The following is a 20,459-nucleotide window of genomic DNA, read 5'->3' as shown; positions in this document are numbered from 1 at the left end:
TATAAAATATAATTTTTCACTTGTATCTTTTTGACATTTTTTTTTAAATTGCAGAATTTTCTAGTATAATTTTATATTTGTGTTTCATGTCTGATTTACAATTGTTGTTGTTTATCATATAGTAGTGTACTCCTCTCCACACCACAACACACCACATCACATGGTAGTGTGCCCACATACACCCACACGGGAAGTGTGCAGACTAGACTTTTTAAGGGATTAATTAACCCCGATTTTGCACTGTTTACTTGTACATCACTTCCTGGCTTAATAAAGATATACTAGAAAAAAAATCCACAGCAGAAACGCTCAAAGACTGGGGACAAGCCCGAGGGACTAGGCAGAAAGTCTCTCCTATAACAGTTCAATAAAGGGATATTTTAAGTCCCAAAAAGTGACTTGTATTTTTCAATAAGGAGAGTCAATATAAAGCTGGGGGTCGCCACTTTGGACCTTTGCTGTGGGTTGCACCTTATATGACACCTGCTAGGACAGATATGTGAGGATATTATCCATTCCACTACATTTTGTGTTAGGGCAAGTTTACACTACCGTTCATGTCCATTGCTCTCATCCGTCATAGTCATAGAGTGACTGATGCAGGTGGAGCCTCCTCTATTTGGTGTTCCTCTCCATTCACCTCCATGTAAATAAACATGGTAGAACCTTTTTTTCGGCCATGTTATGCCAAGTTATGCTAGAAAAAGGACTTTTTGTGGCATTATCGCCTTTAATGTCCATTGTTCTAATCCTATGACAGATGAGAGCAACGGACATGTATAATGGCGGAGTAAAAGACCCTAATACTGTATTCACATTACTGACCCGAGACTCATCTGCGTACAGTGCAGGATCATGTGGCACCCATTTTTTTCACAAATCTATTCACCTCAATGGGTAAATTGGGTCAGTGAAAAACAGAGTGCACTCTCGGGTGTCACTAGGCTGAAATACTTGGTTGTGTGCACAGGCGCTTATAGTGACAGGTGCTTTGGAAATAGCATTGGGCAAAACTGAATTGATTTATTCTGACATACCTTTCCATGAATGATGGGTGCAAATATTAAAAAAGAAGAAGTGTAAGACAAGATCCAGGAGTGAATCTAGCAGGGGGGCAGAGGGCGCAGGCTGGGATCACTATACATCCATTGTATACATTGAGGACCCCCCTCCCACCAGTACATACATCCAATGTCTCCTATTCACCTGATGGATGGCAAACGTGTATCCTTTTGGCATATATCAGGCTGCTGTATATCAGTATACATGGTATACATAGTTATACATTTGATACAGGGCTATGTATTGTATAGGAAAGCATAGTCAACTACACTTCTCTGTACAGAAACATCCCTAAAAAAAACTATACTACACAGTATCCACGTTCTACCATGGGAGTCTATGGTTATGCCTATAGCATCATCCAGTGATGGCGAACCTTGTAGAGACCGAGTGCCCAAACTGAGACCAAAAACTCACTAATCTATCGCAAAGTGATAACATGGCAATTTAACCTTAAGCGCCCATTCACATGGACACAGAGGGGAAGGATTATGGCACGAAATCCACGTCATAATCCGCCCCCTCACAATGGTGGTCTATGGAAACCGCTAGCGTTTGTTTTTCCGCTAGCGGGAAGAAGAATCAACATGACCGCGTCACGGTTTTTTGCCAAAAACTGAAATGTGGTTTATAAAAGGTTCATTCACTGTCTGGGAAGGAAAAAACGCCTGGCATTTTCTGAAGCGGTTTTCACCAAAAACCGCTCCAAAAAACGCCTCATTAGTAAGCGTTTTTTTTCCGGACCAAATTACACCACACGGTATTCACGTGTGAACTAAGCCTAATACTGTGAGGATCCACAATTGTGGCCTCGCAAAATACAGTCGTGTAAATGGAGCTTTACACTGCTTTCAGTGATACAAAACAACTTTGTACTGAAAGGTAGTAGCTTGCGTTTGGCATCATTTTGAACAATCAATGTATTCCCAAAACAATGACTGGCAGTAGCCAATACAAACCTGCAAGTCTTTCACTCATATTCCAACTGTCATTTACATGGTTGCATGTTCCTTATCAGCCAATAGAAGCTCACAGGCACTTAGTCTCCACATTCACACAGCTTTACTCTAGGATTCCATAGCAACCCAGCCATTTTTCTTCACTGCTGTAGGTGAGCTTTAAAGGGGCAGGGCGCTGTGTATGACAATGTTACACAAGGTCACATCCACACAGCTTTACTCCAGGTTTCCAGGACAACCAATCACAGGTATTTCGCTGATATGCAAACTGAGATACGCATGATCACATGATGCTTATGGACCAATGGAAGCTTGCAGGTTCTTCAGTCTTCACATACACACAGCTTTACACCGGGTTTCTATAGCAACCAACCTATTCTTATCGGACCACGACACAAACAAAAATTTAAATATATCCATGTGAAGCTGGGTCCTTGTGCTAGTCTCTTAGCTCTCTATATTATAAAAATGAGTTTCTGTCTGTCTGTTCTTTATGTGCGACCAAACGACTGGGCCGATCTTCACCAAATTTGGCACACAGATACTTCAGGTGTCCGGGAAGATTTACATACATCCCAACTGTCCCGATTTCCGCGGGACACTCACAATTTCGGTGTCCTATCCCGGTCGGCGGGAGGTATGTCCCGATTTCAACTCATCGGCATCCTACAGACACCGATGAGCTGAATACATAGGTGCTCAAAGCAGGAGCTGTCACAGCTCAGCTCCTGCTTTAATGCTGCGCTTCGGCATTTGTAGCCAGATTGTGATGACGTAACATCGTGCCTACAACTATGTGTATGAGTGAGAGTGCGGAGAGAGCTGCTGGGGAGCGTTGGAAGGTGGAACATAATGTAGGGGGGGCCCATGAAACTGGGGGCAGATGAAGGGGGGGAACGGCATGACACTGGAACAGATGAAGGGAGGGGAACGGCATGACACTGGGTCAGATGAAGGGGGGGAGAACGGCATGACACTGGAGCGGATGAAGTGGGGCAGAATGGCATGACACTGGGGCAGATGAAGGGGGGGACAACGGCATGACACTGGGGCAGATGAAGGGGGGTGAACGGCATGACACTGGGGCAGATGAAGAGGAGGGAGAACGGCATGACACTGGGGCAGATGAAGGTGGGGAGAACGGCATGACACTGGGGCAAATGAAGGGGGGAGAACGGCATGACACTGGGGCAGAGACGGGGGGACATGAAACTGTGGGCAGATGAAGGGGGGAGAATGGCATGAAACTGGGCAGAGACGGAGGACATAAAACTGGGGACAGAGATGGAGGGGGGGACATGAAACTAGGGGCAGATGAAGGGTGTATATGAAACTGGGGAGAGATGGAGGGGGGATATATAATTTACGGGTGACTGTAGGAGGATTATATTGTGTGGGAGCACATGAAAAATGAAAGAGAATGGGCGGAGTCAACATAAAAGTGGGCGAGCCAAATTTGCCATGGCGCGCTGCGCGCCGCACATTTTCTCCCTCTTTTTACTCTTCAAAAGTTGGGAGGTATGGATTTAAGATGAGGCCTCAACTTGCTCAGACGTACCATTATACAATATTCCCAAAACAAAGGCCCCCATTAGCCAATACAAACCTGCAAGTCTTTCACTCATATTCCAACTGCCATACACATGGTCACTCCACATGCAGAATCCAACACTGATATCCAAACTGAGATACACACATCAATAGATATACAGCTCAGCACACAGTTCCACATGTCGGAGGATTAGATACGCACTTCTGCACACAGTATCACACACCACAGAATTAGATATGCGTGTCTGCACACAAATCTTACACGTCGGAGGATTAGATACACTTGTATCTGCACACAGTTCCACATTCTGGAGGATTAGATACGCGCACAGCACACAGTATCACACACAGGAGGATTAGATATATGCGTCAGCACACAGTTCCACACGCCGCAGGATTAGATACGTGCATCTGCACACAGTTCCACACGCCGCAGGATTAGATACGCGTGTCTGCACACAGTTCCACACGCCGCAGGATTAGATACGCGCGTCTGCACACAGTTCCACACGCCGGAGAAATATATATGCGTGTCTGCACACAGTTCCACAAGACAGAGGAATAGATACGCAGCTCAGCACACAGTACCACACGCTGGAAGAATAGATATACGCAGCTCTGCACACAGTATCACACGCTGGAGGATTAGATACGCGGCTCTGCATGCAGTACAACATGCTGGAGGATTAGATTACGTGGCTCAGTGCTAAGTACCACACGCCGGAGGATTAGATACGCAGCTCAGCACACAGTACCACCACTAGATATATAGCTCAGCCACAGTATCAGCCATCACTCCAGGTTTCCACAGCAACCCCGCCATTTTTCCTCATTGTTGCATGTCAGTTTTAAAGGGGAAGGGTGCTGTGGGTGACACTGTTACACAAGGTCACATCCACACAGCTTTACTTCACATATCCATAACAACCGATCACAGGTATTTCACTGATATCCAAACTGAGATACATATGATCACATGACACTTATGGACACACACAAATGACATACAAAATACACTAGTGCAAAGCTGGGCAATTCTTATGGGGCCACTACACAAACAAAAAATGAAATACAGGTAGTCCTCGACTTACAACGTTGATCGTTCTTACGCGGTGTTGTAAACCGAATTTTGCGTAGCGGCTCGGAACGAGGAAGACTGTACCATATACAGTACAATACAGTACAGTCTTACTTGGTTCCGAGCCGCTGCACACTAAATCACGTACTGTACAGGGAGAGCTGGCAGCTTGCAGCTGCCAGCTCTCCCAGCTAGCAAAGACGAGCCTGAGGCAAATCAATGCTGGTTCTGCAGCAGACTCATCCTTGCTAGTCGGAAGAGAGCTGGCAGCTTGCTGTTACGAGGGAGCTTACTTTTTCTCATACGAATGAATTGAACAGCATTGATTGGCCAGTGTACAGCATTTGGCCAATCAACACTTGTTCTGCCGGAGGCTTGTCATTGAGGAGGCAGAGTCTAAGATTGAACCTCAGCAGTCTCCATTGTGATTCGATTTTAGACTCCGCCTCCTCACAGACGAGCCTCTGGCAGAACCAGCGTTAATTTGCCAAATGCTGTACACTGGTCAATCAACGTTGGCCAATGCATTCCTATGAGAAAAAGTCAGCTCCCACATAAATGCAAGCTGCCAGCACTCCTGACTAGCAAGGACCTACTCGCTCATCTCTAGTCGTAACCACGAAACGTCGTGACCTGAGACCGTCGTAACCCGAGGACTACCTGTATACCTGTGTGAAGCCAGGTCCTCCTGCTAGTCTCTTTTATACAGTATATAATAATGAGTTTCTGTCTGTCTGTTTTTTATGTGCGACCAAATGTCTGGACCAATCCTCACCAAATTTGGCACACAGGTACATCAGATCTCCAGGAACGTTTTAGACTTGATGTCTAAGACCAGTCTCAGCTCTCTAGGGCATGCCACTGTTAAGATAGAGTATTCCCAAAAAGTGACCTGCATTAGCCAATGCAAGTCTGCAAGTCTTTCACTCATATTCCAACTGCCATGCACACGGTCTCATGTCACTTATCAGCCAATAGAAGCTCACAGGTGCTTAGTCTCACAGCACATAGCTTTACTCTAGGTTTCCATAACAACCCAGCCATTTTTCTTCACTGCTATAGGTCAGCTTTAAAGGCGCAGAGCGCGGTGGGTGACACTGTTGCACAAGGTCACATACACACAGTTTTACTCAGGTTTATGACCTATATTAGTCAATAACAGTTCGCAGGTCCTTAAATATTCAGTCATAGGATGTGTATCAACCAATATAAGTTCACATTTCATTTACCAGGTTTCCATAACAATACAGCAATAAATAGACTGTACCTATACTGGTCTTCCACACTGGATGTCAGCATTCTTATAAATTGAAACGTATTTAAGCGATTCATGCTTCCAAAAAGGAAAACTGCAGTTGGACACAGGACTCCTGCAGCAAAACGCATGGCTGCTGCTTGAGCTAATGAAATCCCCAGCAGACCCAAGCCAGTTTCCAATCTGACAGCAACAAAATAGACCAGTACAAAACAGGACAATTATTCTGGGGCCAAAACACAAAAATTAAATATACCCATGTGAAGCCGGGTCCTTCTACTAGTACTGTATATTTTAGTGCACACCAATAAAAGCTAAGTTTTATTCCCCAAATCACAGTATATACATCACAGCTTTCCGTAAGAGCTGTGTGTAATAGCATACTAAACCATTCATTTCTATCAGCCTATGCACATGACCGTGTATTACATGCATCAGTGTGTAGGCCTACAGTCTGGGCCATAAAACTCAGGACAGGTCCTATTCCCGTCTGAAAAAATTGTTGAAAAAAACCACACATTGCAGAAAAAAATTTGCAGCGGAAATGTTGCATTTTCAAAAATGCTTGTGTTTTTGTATATTGTAGCATGTCACTTATACCTACGGAAATGCTGGCGTTTCCCATATAGGTATAATAGGGGCAGAATGTCTGCAGAGGAAAACTCTGCGGGAAAAAAACAAGATGCGCTTCCACTGCGGTCTTTTCTGCAGCACTTTTTAGTTGTGGCTCGCTACATAGGGTTTTAGCCTCAGGAGGGTAATAACGTCAGTAAAGAGAGGTATATTGTATTATTTCATTTTTATGTCTTTCCCTCATGAGCACAGTTCCCATGATAAGGAATTGAGTGTTCCTTGGAGGCAAGAACCCCATTTCTATCTGACTCAATACAAGTCAATGGAATCCATCATTAATCGGTCATAAGGGGGCAGGAATCTGATCACCAGCATGCTCTATGTTCTAGGGTAGAGGTTGGGAACCTATGGCTCGTGAGCCAGATGTGGCTCTTTTGATGGCTACATCTGGAACGCATGCCATGGGAACCCAGAATATAATGATCGGAGGCCCAGGAGAGGTAAGGGAACATAAAAAACAGTGTTACTTACCTCTCCGGGCAGGCTTTGGGCCTACTTCTGTGATGTCCCAGATGTCAAATAACCGGGGCCTGCGTCCATATGCGTCACGACACAAGCCCCCCAGTCACATGACGTGCGGGACATCATTGAAGATGCTGATAGCAGCGCAGAGTGCAGCGGAGTCAGTGAGAGGTAAGTAACAGTGTTTATTATGTTTTTATCCCCAAAAGACCTCAGAGTATAATAATTGTTCTTAGGTGTCCACAATGGAGCATAATACTGTGTGCAGGGGCCACTATGGGGCATAATACTGTGTGTAGGGGCCACTATGGGATATAATACTGTGTGCAGGGGACACTATGGGGGATAATACTGTGTGCAGGGGCCACTATGGGGGATAATACTGTGTGCAGGGGCCACTATGGGGGATAATACTGTGTGCAGGGGCCACTATGGGGGATAATACTGTGTGCAGGGGCCACTATGGGGGATAATACTGTGTGCAGGGGCCACTATGGGGCATAATACTGTGTGCAGGGGCCACTATGGGGGATAATACTGTGTGCAGGGGCCACTATGGGGGATAATACTGTGTGCAGGGGCCACTATGGGGGATAATACTGTGTGCAGGAGCCACTATGGGGGATAATACTGTGTGCAGGAGCCACTATGGGGGATAATACTGTGTGCAGGGGCCACTATGGGGGATAATACTGTGTGCAGGGGCCACTATGGGGGATAATACTGTGTGCAGGGGCCACTATGGGGGATAATACTGTGTGCAGGGGCCAGTATGGGGTATAATACTGTGTGCAGGGGCCACTATGGGGGATAATACTGTGTGCAGGAATGCTGGGAGGGGGGGGATTATGGCTCTCACAGAATTACATTTTAAAATATGTGGCGTTCATGGCTCTCTCAGCCAAAAAGGTTTCCGACCCCTGTTCTAGGGCAAGTGCCCAGTTTAATTTTTCATTTTATTTAACAAAACTGACCTCACCATAGTCATTGTATAGAAGTGACTGACATGGGTTAGAGACTAGAACTTCTTTGTTCTAAGAGCTATAGACCTACAGTAATGGCTGACCTCAACAAATATACTTTCACGTCAAGGCTAACTAAAATAAGAAAAGATAATCCTTTAAGTCCCACCATGGGGAAATTCAGAGTGTTACAGCAGCATGGATAATACAGTACTCAGGATCATTTAGTTCTCTGTGCGGAGTGATCTCCACTTAGCCTGATGTAGATTATACAGCCTGACCGCGGTTGGGAGGAAGGACCTCCAATAGCTCCTTCTTACACTTGGGGTGAAGCAGTCGGTCACTGACAGTACTGCCCAGTGCTATCAGGGTCTCATACATAGGATAGGAGTTGTTCTCCAGCATGGAACTCACCACGGACAGTATCCTTCTGTCATCCACCACCTGTACTGGATCCAGGGGGCTCCTCAGGTCAGAGCTGGCCCTACTAACCAGCCTGTCAAGTCTATTTCTATCCCTGGCTGGTATACTACTCCCCCAGCAGGCCACACTGAGGAAGATGGCTGATGCTACCACAGAGTTGAATACTATACTATGAAAGTCTCTGTGTAAAGAACGGTGGGGGGGTTTCCATTTACGTGTTTAAGGAACAAGGTTTGGAAGACGCCAGAAGGGCTGAAGGATGAAGAAGGAACCAGAGGCCCACTTCTTCATTCAGGTTAATGATGGGGCTTGTTCTGTTACCGACATGACTAAAAAGTAAGAGGTTCCTCTATGTACAGATGTAGCAGAGATAACCTGAACTTCTGCAACTGGTTAGACTCATATCTTAGCACAGAAGACAACAAAAACAATATAAAGTCATTGAAAAGTTATTTTCCAGTGACTTTTCATTGGTTTTCATGAAAACTTACCTAGACCAGGTGTCCCAGCAAATACAAGTCAAGGACAGAACACAACATCTACCCCCTCCCCTAAGTATATTCAGCGGCCACCACTGCATTACAAAGCACATCACAGTGCTAAACAACACACTCTTGTTATGTATGCCACTTTTGTAGATTTGGAGAAAAACAACTTTGACATTTTATACCAATGAGGCATCTGTCATTAAGGAACACAAACAGGACATTCACCTGCTCCAGCAGGATGTCATCTGTGATAGGAAACCTAAACTGATCACGTCCATGCATTGCCTTATGCACACGAGGTCATTTTCACGGTGCAGTTCCCATATTATTGAAACATTTTTTGGCAGTTAATGGGTTATCTAGCAGTGCAAGAGATGGCATAGGCAGCAGGTGGCAGGGATCTGAATGGCAAGAGCAGTGCTGCAGGAAGTTGAAGGCCCGCCCCCCGTGCACCAACTGCCTCATTTACATAAGACTCCACATTTGGTTTTCTCCAAATTCTCCAAGTGACCTACATAACAGAGGTCTGATCACTGTAATGTGCTCTGTAACACGGGAACAGCTCAGGATGCTTGGAAGAGGTGATAGACTCTCTTTAATGGAATCTCCAAGAACCTCAGACTTACAGTTAGCTCTCACCAGCAAATGTTGAAGTTACTAAGTCTATCCTTACAAGGAAGCTGCACAAGTTATATTTACATGGGAGGGATGGAGGAAGAAACCAACATTGTTCATAAAGAAGATCCGGGCAAGACTACAATGTACCTATGAATATCTAAGGTAAATATCAGGACTTTAGCAACTATGACGGGAATGTATTCAAGTTTTTATTGTCATGATTTTAGTGCATGGAAGGATGTGGACTCCAAGCATCATAGTGATCTGATCCCTGCCTTCCCATGGGATGACTTTCAGGGACTATTCACATTATAGATCACTATGATGCTCGGAGTCCTGGCTCATTGTTAATTCATTAAAAACCTAGTGACTGAATTCCTATGACAATAGATATGAGGCACCCATAATTCCATATACAATATTAATAATAGTATAATATACCATAAAATAAGATAATCCTTTAATAGTCCCACAGTGGGGAAATTTCAGCATGTTACAGCAGCATAGTAATACAGATGCAGGATAATACACAGTAATACAGTGCTGGCTAAAAGTATTGGCCCCCCTGCAATTCTGTCAGATAACACTCATGTTCTTCCAGAAAATGATTGCAAGCACAAACTCTTTGGTATTAATATCTTCATTAATTTTGCTTGCAATGAAAAAACACAAAAGAGAATGGAAAAAAAAGTCAAATCAATGATCATTTTAGACAAAACTCCAAAAATGGGCGGGACAAAAGTATTGGCCCCCTCAGCCTAATACTTGGTAGCACAACCTTTAGACAAAATAACTGTGAACAACCGCTTCCGGTAACCAGCAATGAGTTTCTTACAAGGCTCTGCTGGAATTTTAGACCATTCTTCTTTGGCAAACTGCTCCAGCAAACAACCCCAAAACATCAGGGAACCTCCGCCATATCTGACTGTAGGGACCGTGTTCTTTTCTTTGAAGGCCTCTTTTTTTTCCTGTAAACTCTATGTTGAGGCCTTTTCCTACTTTTGTCTCATCTGACCAGAGAACATTCTTCCAAAACGTTTTTTGGCTTTCTCCTGTAAGTTTTGGCAAACTCCAGCCTGGCTTTTTTATGTCTCTGGGTAAGAAGTGGGGTCTTCCTGGGTCTCCTACCATACAGTCCCTTTTCATTCAGACGGATAGTACGGGTTGACACTGTTGTATACTCGGACTGCAGGGCAGCTTGAACTTGTTTGGATGTTAGTTGAGGTTCTTTATTCACCATCCACACAATCTTGCGTTGAAATCTCTCTTCAATTTTTCTTTTCCGTCCACATCTAGGTTAGTCACAGTGCCATGGGCTTTAAACTTCTTCATGACACTGCGCACGGTAGACACAGGAACATTCAGGTCTTTGGAGATGGATTTGTAGCCTTGAGATTGCTCATGCTTCCTCACAATTTTGCTTCTCAAGTCCTCAGACAGTTCTTTGGTCTTCTTTCTTTTCTCCATGCTCAATGTAGTACACACAAGGACACAGGACAGAGGTTGAGTTAACTTTAATCCATTTCAACTGGCTGCAAGTGTGATTTAGTTATTGCCACCACCTGTTAGGTGTCTCAGGTAAGTAACCGGTGCTGTTAATTACACAAATTAGAGAAGCATCACATGATTTTTCCAACAGTGCCAATACTTTTGTCCACCCCCTTTTTATGTTTGCTGTGGTATTATATCCAATTTGGCTTTTTGACAATTCTTTTTGTGGTTTTCCATTGAAGACAAATTAAATGAAGATAATAATACCAAAGAATTTGTGATTGCAATCATTTTCTGGAAGAAAATGACTATTATCTGACAGAATTGCAGGGGTGCCAATACTTTTGGCCAACACTGTATATTACAGACGTAGACACACATATGCTGAGAAGAGAAGATATACTAGGAGTCCATAGCAGCTAAGGAACAGAAGAAGAAAGAAGGAAGACTTCACAATCATAATCATTAGTTCTCTGTCCGGAGTGATCTTCGCTTGGTCTGATGTAGATTATACAGCCTGGTCACGGTTGGAAGGAAGGACTTGCGATAGCGCTCCTTCTCACACTTGGGGTGAAGCAGACGGTCACTTACAGTGCTGCCAAGTGCCGTCAAGGTCCCATACATGGGGTGGGAGTTGTTCTCCCGCATGGTCACCACGGACAGTATCCTTCTGTCACTCACCACCTGTACTGGGTCCAAGGGGCTCCCCAGGACAGAGCTGGCCCTTCTGATCAGCCTGTCAAGTCTATTTCTATCCCTGGTTGATATACTACTCCCCCAGCAGGCCACACTGAAAAAGATGGCTGAGGCAACCACAGAGTAGAAAAAGGCCCTAAGAAGTGGCCCCTGAACTCCGAAGGCCCTCAGCCTCCTAAGCAGGTAGAGTCTGCTGGGGCCCTTTCTGTGCAGCGTCTCCAGGTGATCAGCCCAGTCTAGTTTATTGTTGAGGAGCACGCCCAGATACTTATAGGTCCTGACTATCTCAATACATGTTCCTTGGATCTCCACCGGGGTCGAAGCACTTCTCCATTTACTAAAGTCCACCACCATCTCCTTGGTCTTCCCAGCATTAATCCTGAGCTGGTTCCGCTGGTGGTTCCACTTCTACAAAGTCCCGGTTTAAGTCTCTGTATTCCCTATCGTCGCCATCAGTGATAAGGCCGACTATAGCAGAGTCATCGGAATACTTCTGTAAGTAACAGCTGGATGAGTTGTGCCTAAAGTCAGCAGTGTACAGTGTGAAGAGAAAAGGGGCAAGAACTGTACTTTGTGGTGCCCCCGTACTACAGATCACAGTGTCAGACACACAGTCCTGGGCTCTCACACACTGAGGGCGGTTTGTCAGGTAATCTAGGATCCAGTTGGACAGGTGATGGTCCACTCCACCAAGGTTCAGCTTCTCCCTCAGTAGCCCTGGCTGAATGGTGTTGAACGCACTGGAGAAATCAAAGAACGTTATCCTCACAGTGTTTCCGGGTTTCTCCAAGTGAGTGAGAGATCTCTATGAAGAAGGTGGATGATGGCGCATCTACCTCAATGCCCGGCCGATAGGCAATAGTCACTTTTTTTTTAATGTGGATTGTGAGCCCCATATAGGGTTCACAATCTACATTTTTCCCTATCAGTATGTCTTTGTAGAATGGGAGGAAATCCTTACAAACAGAAGGAGAACATACAAACTCCTTGCAGATATTGTTCCTGGCAGGATTCAAACCCAGGACTCCAGCGCTGCAAGACTGCAGTGCTAACCACTGAGCCACCGTGTTGCCCCAACAATAATCACTTTTTCTTAAAGTCGAAGTAAGGGACAATAACTTCCAACAACACCCAAAACAGGTTGTGAATCTGACTCCAATTCCAGAGCCCTGATATTAAGCTATGTCTGATACATTGCTGATGGGTAGAGATGAGCGAACACTGTTCGGATCAGCCGATCCGAACAGCACGCTCCCATAGAAATGAATGGAAGCACTTGGCACGCAGACTTTGCCGGCGGCCGGCCGCTTAACCCCCCGCTGGAAATATTTATCATGTCATTATTATGTGCATATGTAATAAAAAGGAAATACAAAAATAATGACAGAATTGCAAAAAGATTAATGAACACTGAACCGAATGATATATACCCCAAAGTGCCTTCTAAAAATACAGACGGAAAAAGAAAGAAATTCTTTTATGGGTTAAAATGCCCACAAAAAATGAAACACTTGCAATGGTGTGAATACACACATTAGCCCCTTAAGGATGCAGCCTATTTTGGACATTGGGATGAGGCACTGTTTTTAATTTTTCTCTTCTCCATATTTTAAAAGCCAAAAAAACCCAGTTTTTTTTGTTTGATAGTCTGCATTTTTACATGCTATAGGTATATTTAATATGTTGTCTAACAAACATTAATTCTGCCATTGTTTTGTGAGTTTTGTTTTATGCTGTTTATTGTGCAATATAAAATTACATGATGTGTGTGTGTATAAATATATATATGTATGCATAAATGTGTGAATATACACTCACCGGCCACTTTATTAGGTACACCTGTCCAACTGCTCGTTAACACTTAATTTCTAATCAGCCAATCACATGGCGGCAACTCAGTGCATTTAAGCATGTAGACATGGTCAAGACAATCTCCTGCAGTTCAAACCGAGCATCAGTATGGGGAAGAAAGGTGATTTGAGTGCCTTTGAACGTGGCATGGTTGTTGGTGCCAGAAGGGCTGGTCTGAGTATTTCAGAAACTGCTGATCTACTGGGATTTTCACACACAACCATCTCTAGGGTTTACAGAGAATGGTCCGAAAAAGAAAAAACATCCAGTGAGCGGCAGTTCTGTGGGCGGAAATGCGTGGTTGATGCCAGAGGTCAGAGGAGAATGGCCAGACTGGTTCGAGCTGATAGAAAGGCAACAGTGACTCAAATAGCCACCCGTTACAACCAAGGTAGCCAGAAGAGCATCTCTGAATGCACAGTACGTCGAACTTTGAGGCAGATGGGCTACAGCAGCAGAAGACCACACCGGGTGCCACTCCTTTCAGCTAAGAACAGGAAACTGAGGCTACAATTTGCACAAGCTCATCGAAATTGGACAATTGAAGATTGGAAAAACGTTGCCTGGTCTGATGAGTCTCGATTTCTGCTGCGACATTCGGATGGTAGGGTCAGAATTTGGCGTCAACAACATGAAAGCATGGATCCATCCTGCCTTGTATCAACGGTTCAGGCTGGTGGTGGTGATGTCATGGTGTGGGGAATATTTTCTTGGCACTCTTTGGGCCCCTTGGTACCAATTGAGCATCGTTGCAAAGCCAAAGCCTACCTGAGTATTGTTGCTGACCATGTCCATCCCTTTATGACCACAATGTACCCAACATCTGATGGCTACTTTCAGCAGGATAATGCGCCATGTCATAAAGCTGGAATCATCTCAGACTGGTTTCTTGAACATGACAATGAGTTCACTGTACTCCAATGGCCTCCACAGTCACCAGATCTCAATCCAATAGAGCATCTTTGGGATGTGGTGGAACGGGAGATTCGCATCATGGATGTGCAGCCGACAAATCTGGGGCAACTGTGTGATGCCATCATGTCAATATGGACCAAAATCTCTGAGGAATGCTTCCAGCACCTTGTTGTATCTATGCCACGAAGAATTGAGGCAGTTCTGAAGGCAAAAGGGGGTCCAACCCGTTACTAGCATGGTGTACCTAATAAAGTGGCCGGTGAGTGTATATATAATATACTAGCAGAAGAACCCAGCTTCACAATGCGTATATTTAATTTTTTTGTTTGTGTAGTGGCCCCATAAGAATTGTTCAGTTTTGCACCGGTGTATTTTGTATGTTGTTTGTGTGTATGTCCATAAGTGTCATGTGATCATGTGTATCTCAGTTTGGATATCAGTGAAAACCTGTGATCGGTTGTTATGGATACCTGGAGTAAAGCTGTGTGTATGTGACCTTGTATAACAGTGTTATCCAGAGCGTCCTGCCCCTTTAAAGCTGAACTACAGCAGTGAAGAAAAATGGCTGGGTTGCTGTGGAAACCTGGAGTAAAGCTCTGATGTGTAATACTGTGTGCTGAGCTGTGTATCTAATCCCCCAATGCTTGATATTGTGTGCTGAGCCGCATATCCAATCTTCCCGCGCAGTACTGTGTGCTGAGCCACGTATCTAATCCTCCAATGAGCGGTACTGTGTGCTGAGCCGTGTATCTAATCCTCTGATGTGTGTATCTCAGTTTGGATATCACTGTTGGATTGTGCATGTGGAGTGACCGTGTGTATGGCAGTTGGAATATAAATGAAAAACTTGCAGATTTGTATTGGCTAATGCAAGTCATTGTTTTGGGAATGCTGTATCTCAGAAGCGGTATGTCCGAGAGAGTTGAGCCCAGTCTAAATCCTTCCTGGACACCTGATGTATGTGTGCTAAATTTGGTGAAGATCGGTCCAATCATTTGGTCGCACATAGAGGACAGACAGACAGAAACTCATTTATATGAGACTGAGATTTTTATATACATATTAGCCTCTACCTGCGACTTTGTCTGCATGTGTTTGGCGTCAATGATTCAGTAAATTGCTGCCGTCGATGGTTTGCCTGCTTCTGCATTTCGGCAGCTCTTAAGCTGTCCTGGTGCTGAACTTGTTCCTCGCGCTGTGTCCGTGATTGTTCCAGCACCTCAGCAGCTCACTGGAATGTCATATAATGAGCGTGACTTCTGGCTAGCTCTTCACAGCTCTCGTTCTTTTACAATTTTGTGACAAATTAGATTTTCTTTTTCCCGCCATGTTTAAAAGCAGCAAACTGCCAATTTGTTTTAAAGGCGTTTTCCCATCCAGTGTGTCAGCATGTTGCCTGGAGCTGATCAGATAATATGCAAATGAATGTACACAATGGACTGAGGGTTAGCTGAGTGTTTACATAGAGAGATAACAGACCTGGCTTTATCAGAACATGAGATAAACTGCTGCAAGAGCAGTGTAATATAGTATGTGAACATAAATTCATAACATGAAGCCATGTCATTTACCAGGATAAAAAGTAGCCTGTGTTACTCAAGGTTACAGTCTATCTATGTGCCAAATTTCATTCAAATTCATTCAGCTGTCTTTGTGTGATTGAGGAACAAACATCCAAACTTCACCTTTATAATATTAGGAGGAAGGATTTTTTTTTTTTTATCCGAAATTTTTTTATGCAAAACCCCCCCAAAAAACATTTGATCCTTGTGATCAAAGAGAACCCGTCAGGACTATTGCAGGTCACCTGGTCCACAGTGGTGTGTGTATTTATTTATTTTTTTAAATACTGCTGTCCATATGTTTTTATATTTTATTAGGGCATATGTGCATTACAGAGGGAAGCTGGAACCTATTTGCCAGTATAGGGAGCTGGATCACTGTCATACAAGCAGCTGTCACTCTGGTGGTCTCAGGCTGTCCTTATACTGTATTATGGTATATATAGTATTGGAAAATCAACTGTGTGCTGGGGGAGTTCCTGGCGCAGGAACAAGGCAGGGTGATCTGGCGCTTGCCCCAGGGCCTGCCTTCTGAATGGGGTCGTCTCTAAGGATACAACAGCTTTATATAATAAGACCTGATCATTAGGAAAGATATATGTGGATGCTGTAAGCCATAAACCAGACATTCCTGCTCTGCTGATGCAGTAACTCCTGCCTGAAGCACGCTAGGCATATCAATTTTGCTTGCTGACCTGGGTCAGCAATGTAAGCAAAGCATGATGTCCTTCTAACTAAAAATACAATGAATTGTTTACTGCTGGCAATTATTTCAGGTCATTAGGATTCTGCTTGGAAGTAACAAAGTAGTAGTAGTAGTAGTATCGTGTAACAAATGTGTTTTCCACTTGTATGTTCTGGATGTGATCAGACTGTAGCCATCTTACCAGCAGCAGATCATAGATCACATTTTTACTACGCTCCTGAGCACAGCTAGAAATTCTGGGAAAGGGAATGTGACATGTAAATGGTAGAAAGAAATTATAATATTATATATAGTGTTTATTCTTCTAGTGTAAGGAGGTATCCAAAGGATAGAGGAGAACGTGCCGATCAGTAGGGGGCCAGACCACTCAGGTGCCCACCGATCAGACCAGGGGTCAGGCAACGAGGTAATTCAGCAATCTCCAGCACTCCATAAAGAACAGCAAGAACTAGTCACACAATATCGAGATTATAAGCAGGGCCCACAAGGGAATAAAGTAAATAAAAATATACAATAAAAAAAGTCTCCCAATTATATTGTTGTGACCGTATACCACCCTAGGCAAGCATCGAACACCACAAACACACGTATGTCTCTATCACCTATGCCAGGGTCACACAATTCAAAAATCAATAGTGACCCAGACATATGGGGAATTGGTAGTGGCTCCACTTGGCCGATACATTAATCTGAGAGAAATTTAAAAATCGTGACCTGGTGCCCGTCTGGTGGAAATAATAGACTCCAGTCGGGAGCCCACCAGGCCAATTGCAGCTCTTACCTGGACACCGTCCCACACAGTGGGTGGTGATGCAAAATGGAAAGGACATATAGAAAAACCGTGAAACGATAGAGCGCTAATGGCAGCAAAATCCGTAATAAACTTAAAAATAAACAATGTGGATGGTTAAGATGAGTTGGTTCTGTTTATTGCTCCAAGGACATGAACAACAGCTTAAAACGACTATGCGTTTCGACACTGGGTTCTAAGGCTATTGCTGGATACTCCTGCTTAGCCTGAAGAAGACACCCGCCCGGTATCAAGACGCATAGCCATTTTAATCTGTTGTCCATGTCCTTATTTTTAAGTTTATTACGGATTTTGCTGCCATCAGAGCTCTATCATTTCCCAGTTGTTCTATAGATCCGATACACTAATCTTACTGATGTGAAGCTACTAAAAAAAAGTTAAAGAGGTTGTCCAGCTTCCAAAAATAATCTGCACGTACATCCAAAGCAGTTCCCTTGTGCACCTTTTTCTTGACTTGCTGCTCCTTGTATCACTTATTTACATGCAGTGAATCTGTGGGCAAACTACATTTCCCATGATTCATCTCCCTGCTCTTACTCTCTGTGTTCCCCTCCGTTCTCGTTACATATATCCATTTTTCCATAACAAAAGGTGCCCATAAGAATTAAAGTCCCTGCTCTCTTGTTGACCCTGTATAACCAGCAAAGATGCTGCGGAAAAAATAAAATGTCTGGTCTGGTGGTCAACGCGAAAGCTGGAATATTCCAAGATTACTCCTTACATAGTCATGGATAGCCATGTTAAAAATAGTAGCAATAAACCTGTACATCAGTATAATGAACCACCAACAGGCCTAAAGCATGTCTCCTTCTAGTACGGTATATATCATGCCAACAGTGCGATACTATTTAAGATACTTGTCACCTGGTGCGGTGGACATTTATTATCCCGGTTTTCCAGGGGGTTCTTCCCACTTAGGCTCAGCGCTCCTGAAAACAGACGTGTCTGGAATTTTCACAATGTTTGTATGAATTGTCATTGTGTATGCTTGTAAATCTATTCATGTGTTTGGATTCCAAAGTGAGTTATACGAGTGACACAACATAAAAGTAGCAAGGCGGAGGCGAATGCAGAGACTGAAGTACTGCGTCAGAATTAAACTCTTACATGATGTACACGCAAAGTGCATAGTAAGGTGGCTGTAAATATAGGCTCTACCGCAAGTCTTTACACTGGTTATAGTACATTACACTCATTGGCTTTCCTTAATACCATGGTTGAAAGGTCACAAATTCCCCGTCCTCCTCCTTTCTGGGGTGCTTTGGAAGGGGAAACACCTCCATTTTCCTCACTTCCTTACATGATCCATGGGCTTCTGAATGCCATATTTATTTTTAAGATGGAAAGAGGGAGGAAAGGGTCCACCATATAGATGACCCTAAAGCACCATCCCATCCGAGCACAACCAAGCAGAGAGGCAGACCAGTCGCAGTGACTAAATAAACACGTCCTCTTATGTACCAGAATGAGAGGGTACCGATCACAGAGCCATACTAGGGTAATGATACAAAGGAAAACCAGACATGGCTGCAAAGTAGCTTCCAATGGAGAGGACCCGAAATATTAATTATTAGAGATGAGTGAGTAGTATTCGATCGAGTAGGTATTCGATCGAATACTACGGTATTCGAAATACTCGTATTCAATCGAGTACCACTCGCTGTTCGAATGTAAAAGTTCGATGCAGAACCAGCATTGATTGGCCGAATGCTATACAGTCGCCGGAAGATGCCGCCAAGATGCTGCACGGAGAAGACTTCTCGGAGGATCCAGCCCGACCCTCACTCGTGGACTTGCTAAGTATAATTTGATCGACCGTTGCCCACCCCTGAAACGAGCATTTTCCCCCCATAGACTACAATAGGGTTCGATATTCGATTCAAGTAGTCGAATATTGAGGGGCTACTCGAAACGAATATCGAACATTTTACTGTTCGCTCATCTCTATTAATTATCTTTTAATAAACAGATACCTTATCACAGGGCTGTGTCTTTATATAGTTTGGGACTGGCTGCAGTAATTGGATACTGTCAATGTGTAGATACACAACCCAACTGTTACCATCCAAACATCAATTTCTTCAAAACACTGCAGATCTTATAAGACTAAGAGTTATGTAAGAAGTAGAAGGGACACTTTCATGGAAGAGGTAGGGCAAAAAAACAGAAGAAATCTGATGTCACATGGTAGGTCTCAATCGTATCTGCAGGTTGTAGACAAAAGCCCCCGTTTGCACAGCAATCCATGCAAAAGGTCACATTGTCATCATGTAACTTATTGAAGATGAAAGCAGGATAAGGAAAGAGACTGTGAGTAGGCAACTATTATTATTGAGGAGGTGTTCCTTTAAACAATAAGAGTCTCCCCCCCAAAAAAATAAAAAATAAATAAAAATAATAATAATCAAGGGCAAGCCTTTAAAGGGGTTGTCCCATCAAAAGGATCCCATCTATACTGCTAGCTTATGTGGATTTAAAACTTTTCATAAATACACTGCTTCAGCAGAACTGCTTTGTTTGGCTGTTATCTGAGATTATTCACTTCATTGTTTACACTACGTCTCCATAACGATGGACCTGGGGATGGTCTTATCTCTTTGCCCAGGACAAGTGACATAGCTCCCTGCTCTCAGGAGGGAGGGGGAGCTGAGTGCTCGGAGCAGCTTGTATTTCTGAGCTGTTATCTCCATCTGCCAGTTATCAATCTGCTAATTGAATTTTGCTGATAAGGGCTAAGACAGGGAGTCTGTTACCTCTGTATGTAACACAGACCTAAAACTGAGTTTATTGCAAACTGACTCTTGGTCCTGTAGCATGTAAATTTGGGATTCTCATCACCTATCAAATCCAGCTCTGCTACATCAGCTTCATATTGTGCATCTTCCAGTGATACTGTGCTAATTTATGTACAACCATCCCTGATTACTGACTGCAAA

The 20,459-nt window shown here is 43.9% G+C and overlaps 1 protein-coding gene across 1 annotated transcript in view; it reads left to right on the top strand.

Annotated features, from left to right (window-relative positions):
- The window catches only part of RFXAP (regulatory factor X associated protein), a 299,237-nt gene that overhangs the window by 45,498 nt on the left and 233,280 nt on the right, over positions 1-20,459 (top strand). The window lies entirely within an intron of this gene.

The sequence above is a fragment of the Leptodactylus fuscus genome, chromosome 2, assembly GCF_031893055.1.
Source record: "Leptodactylus fuscus isolate aLepFus1 chromosome 2, aLepFus1.hap2, whole genome shotgun sequence".
Lineage (NCBI taxonomy): Eukaryota > Metazoa > Chordata > Amphibia > Anura > Leptodactylidae > Leptodactylus > Leptodactylus fuscus.
Note: the sequence above shows the minus strand (reverse complement) of the source record. Positions and strands in the feature narration are given on the sequence as shown.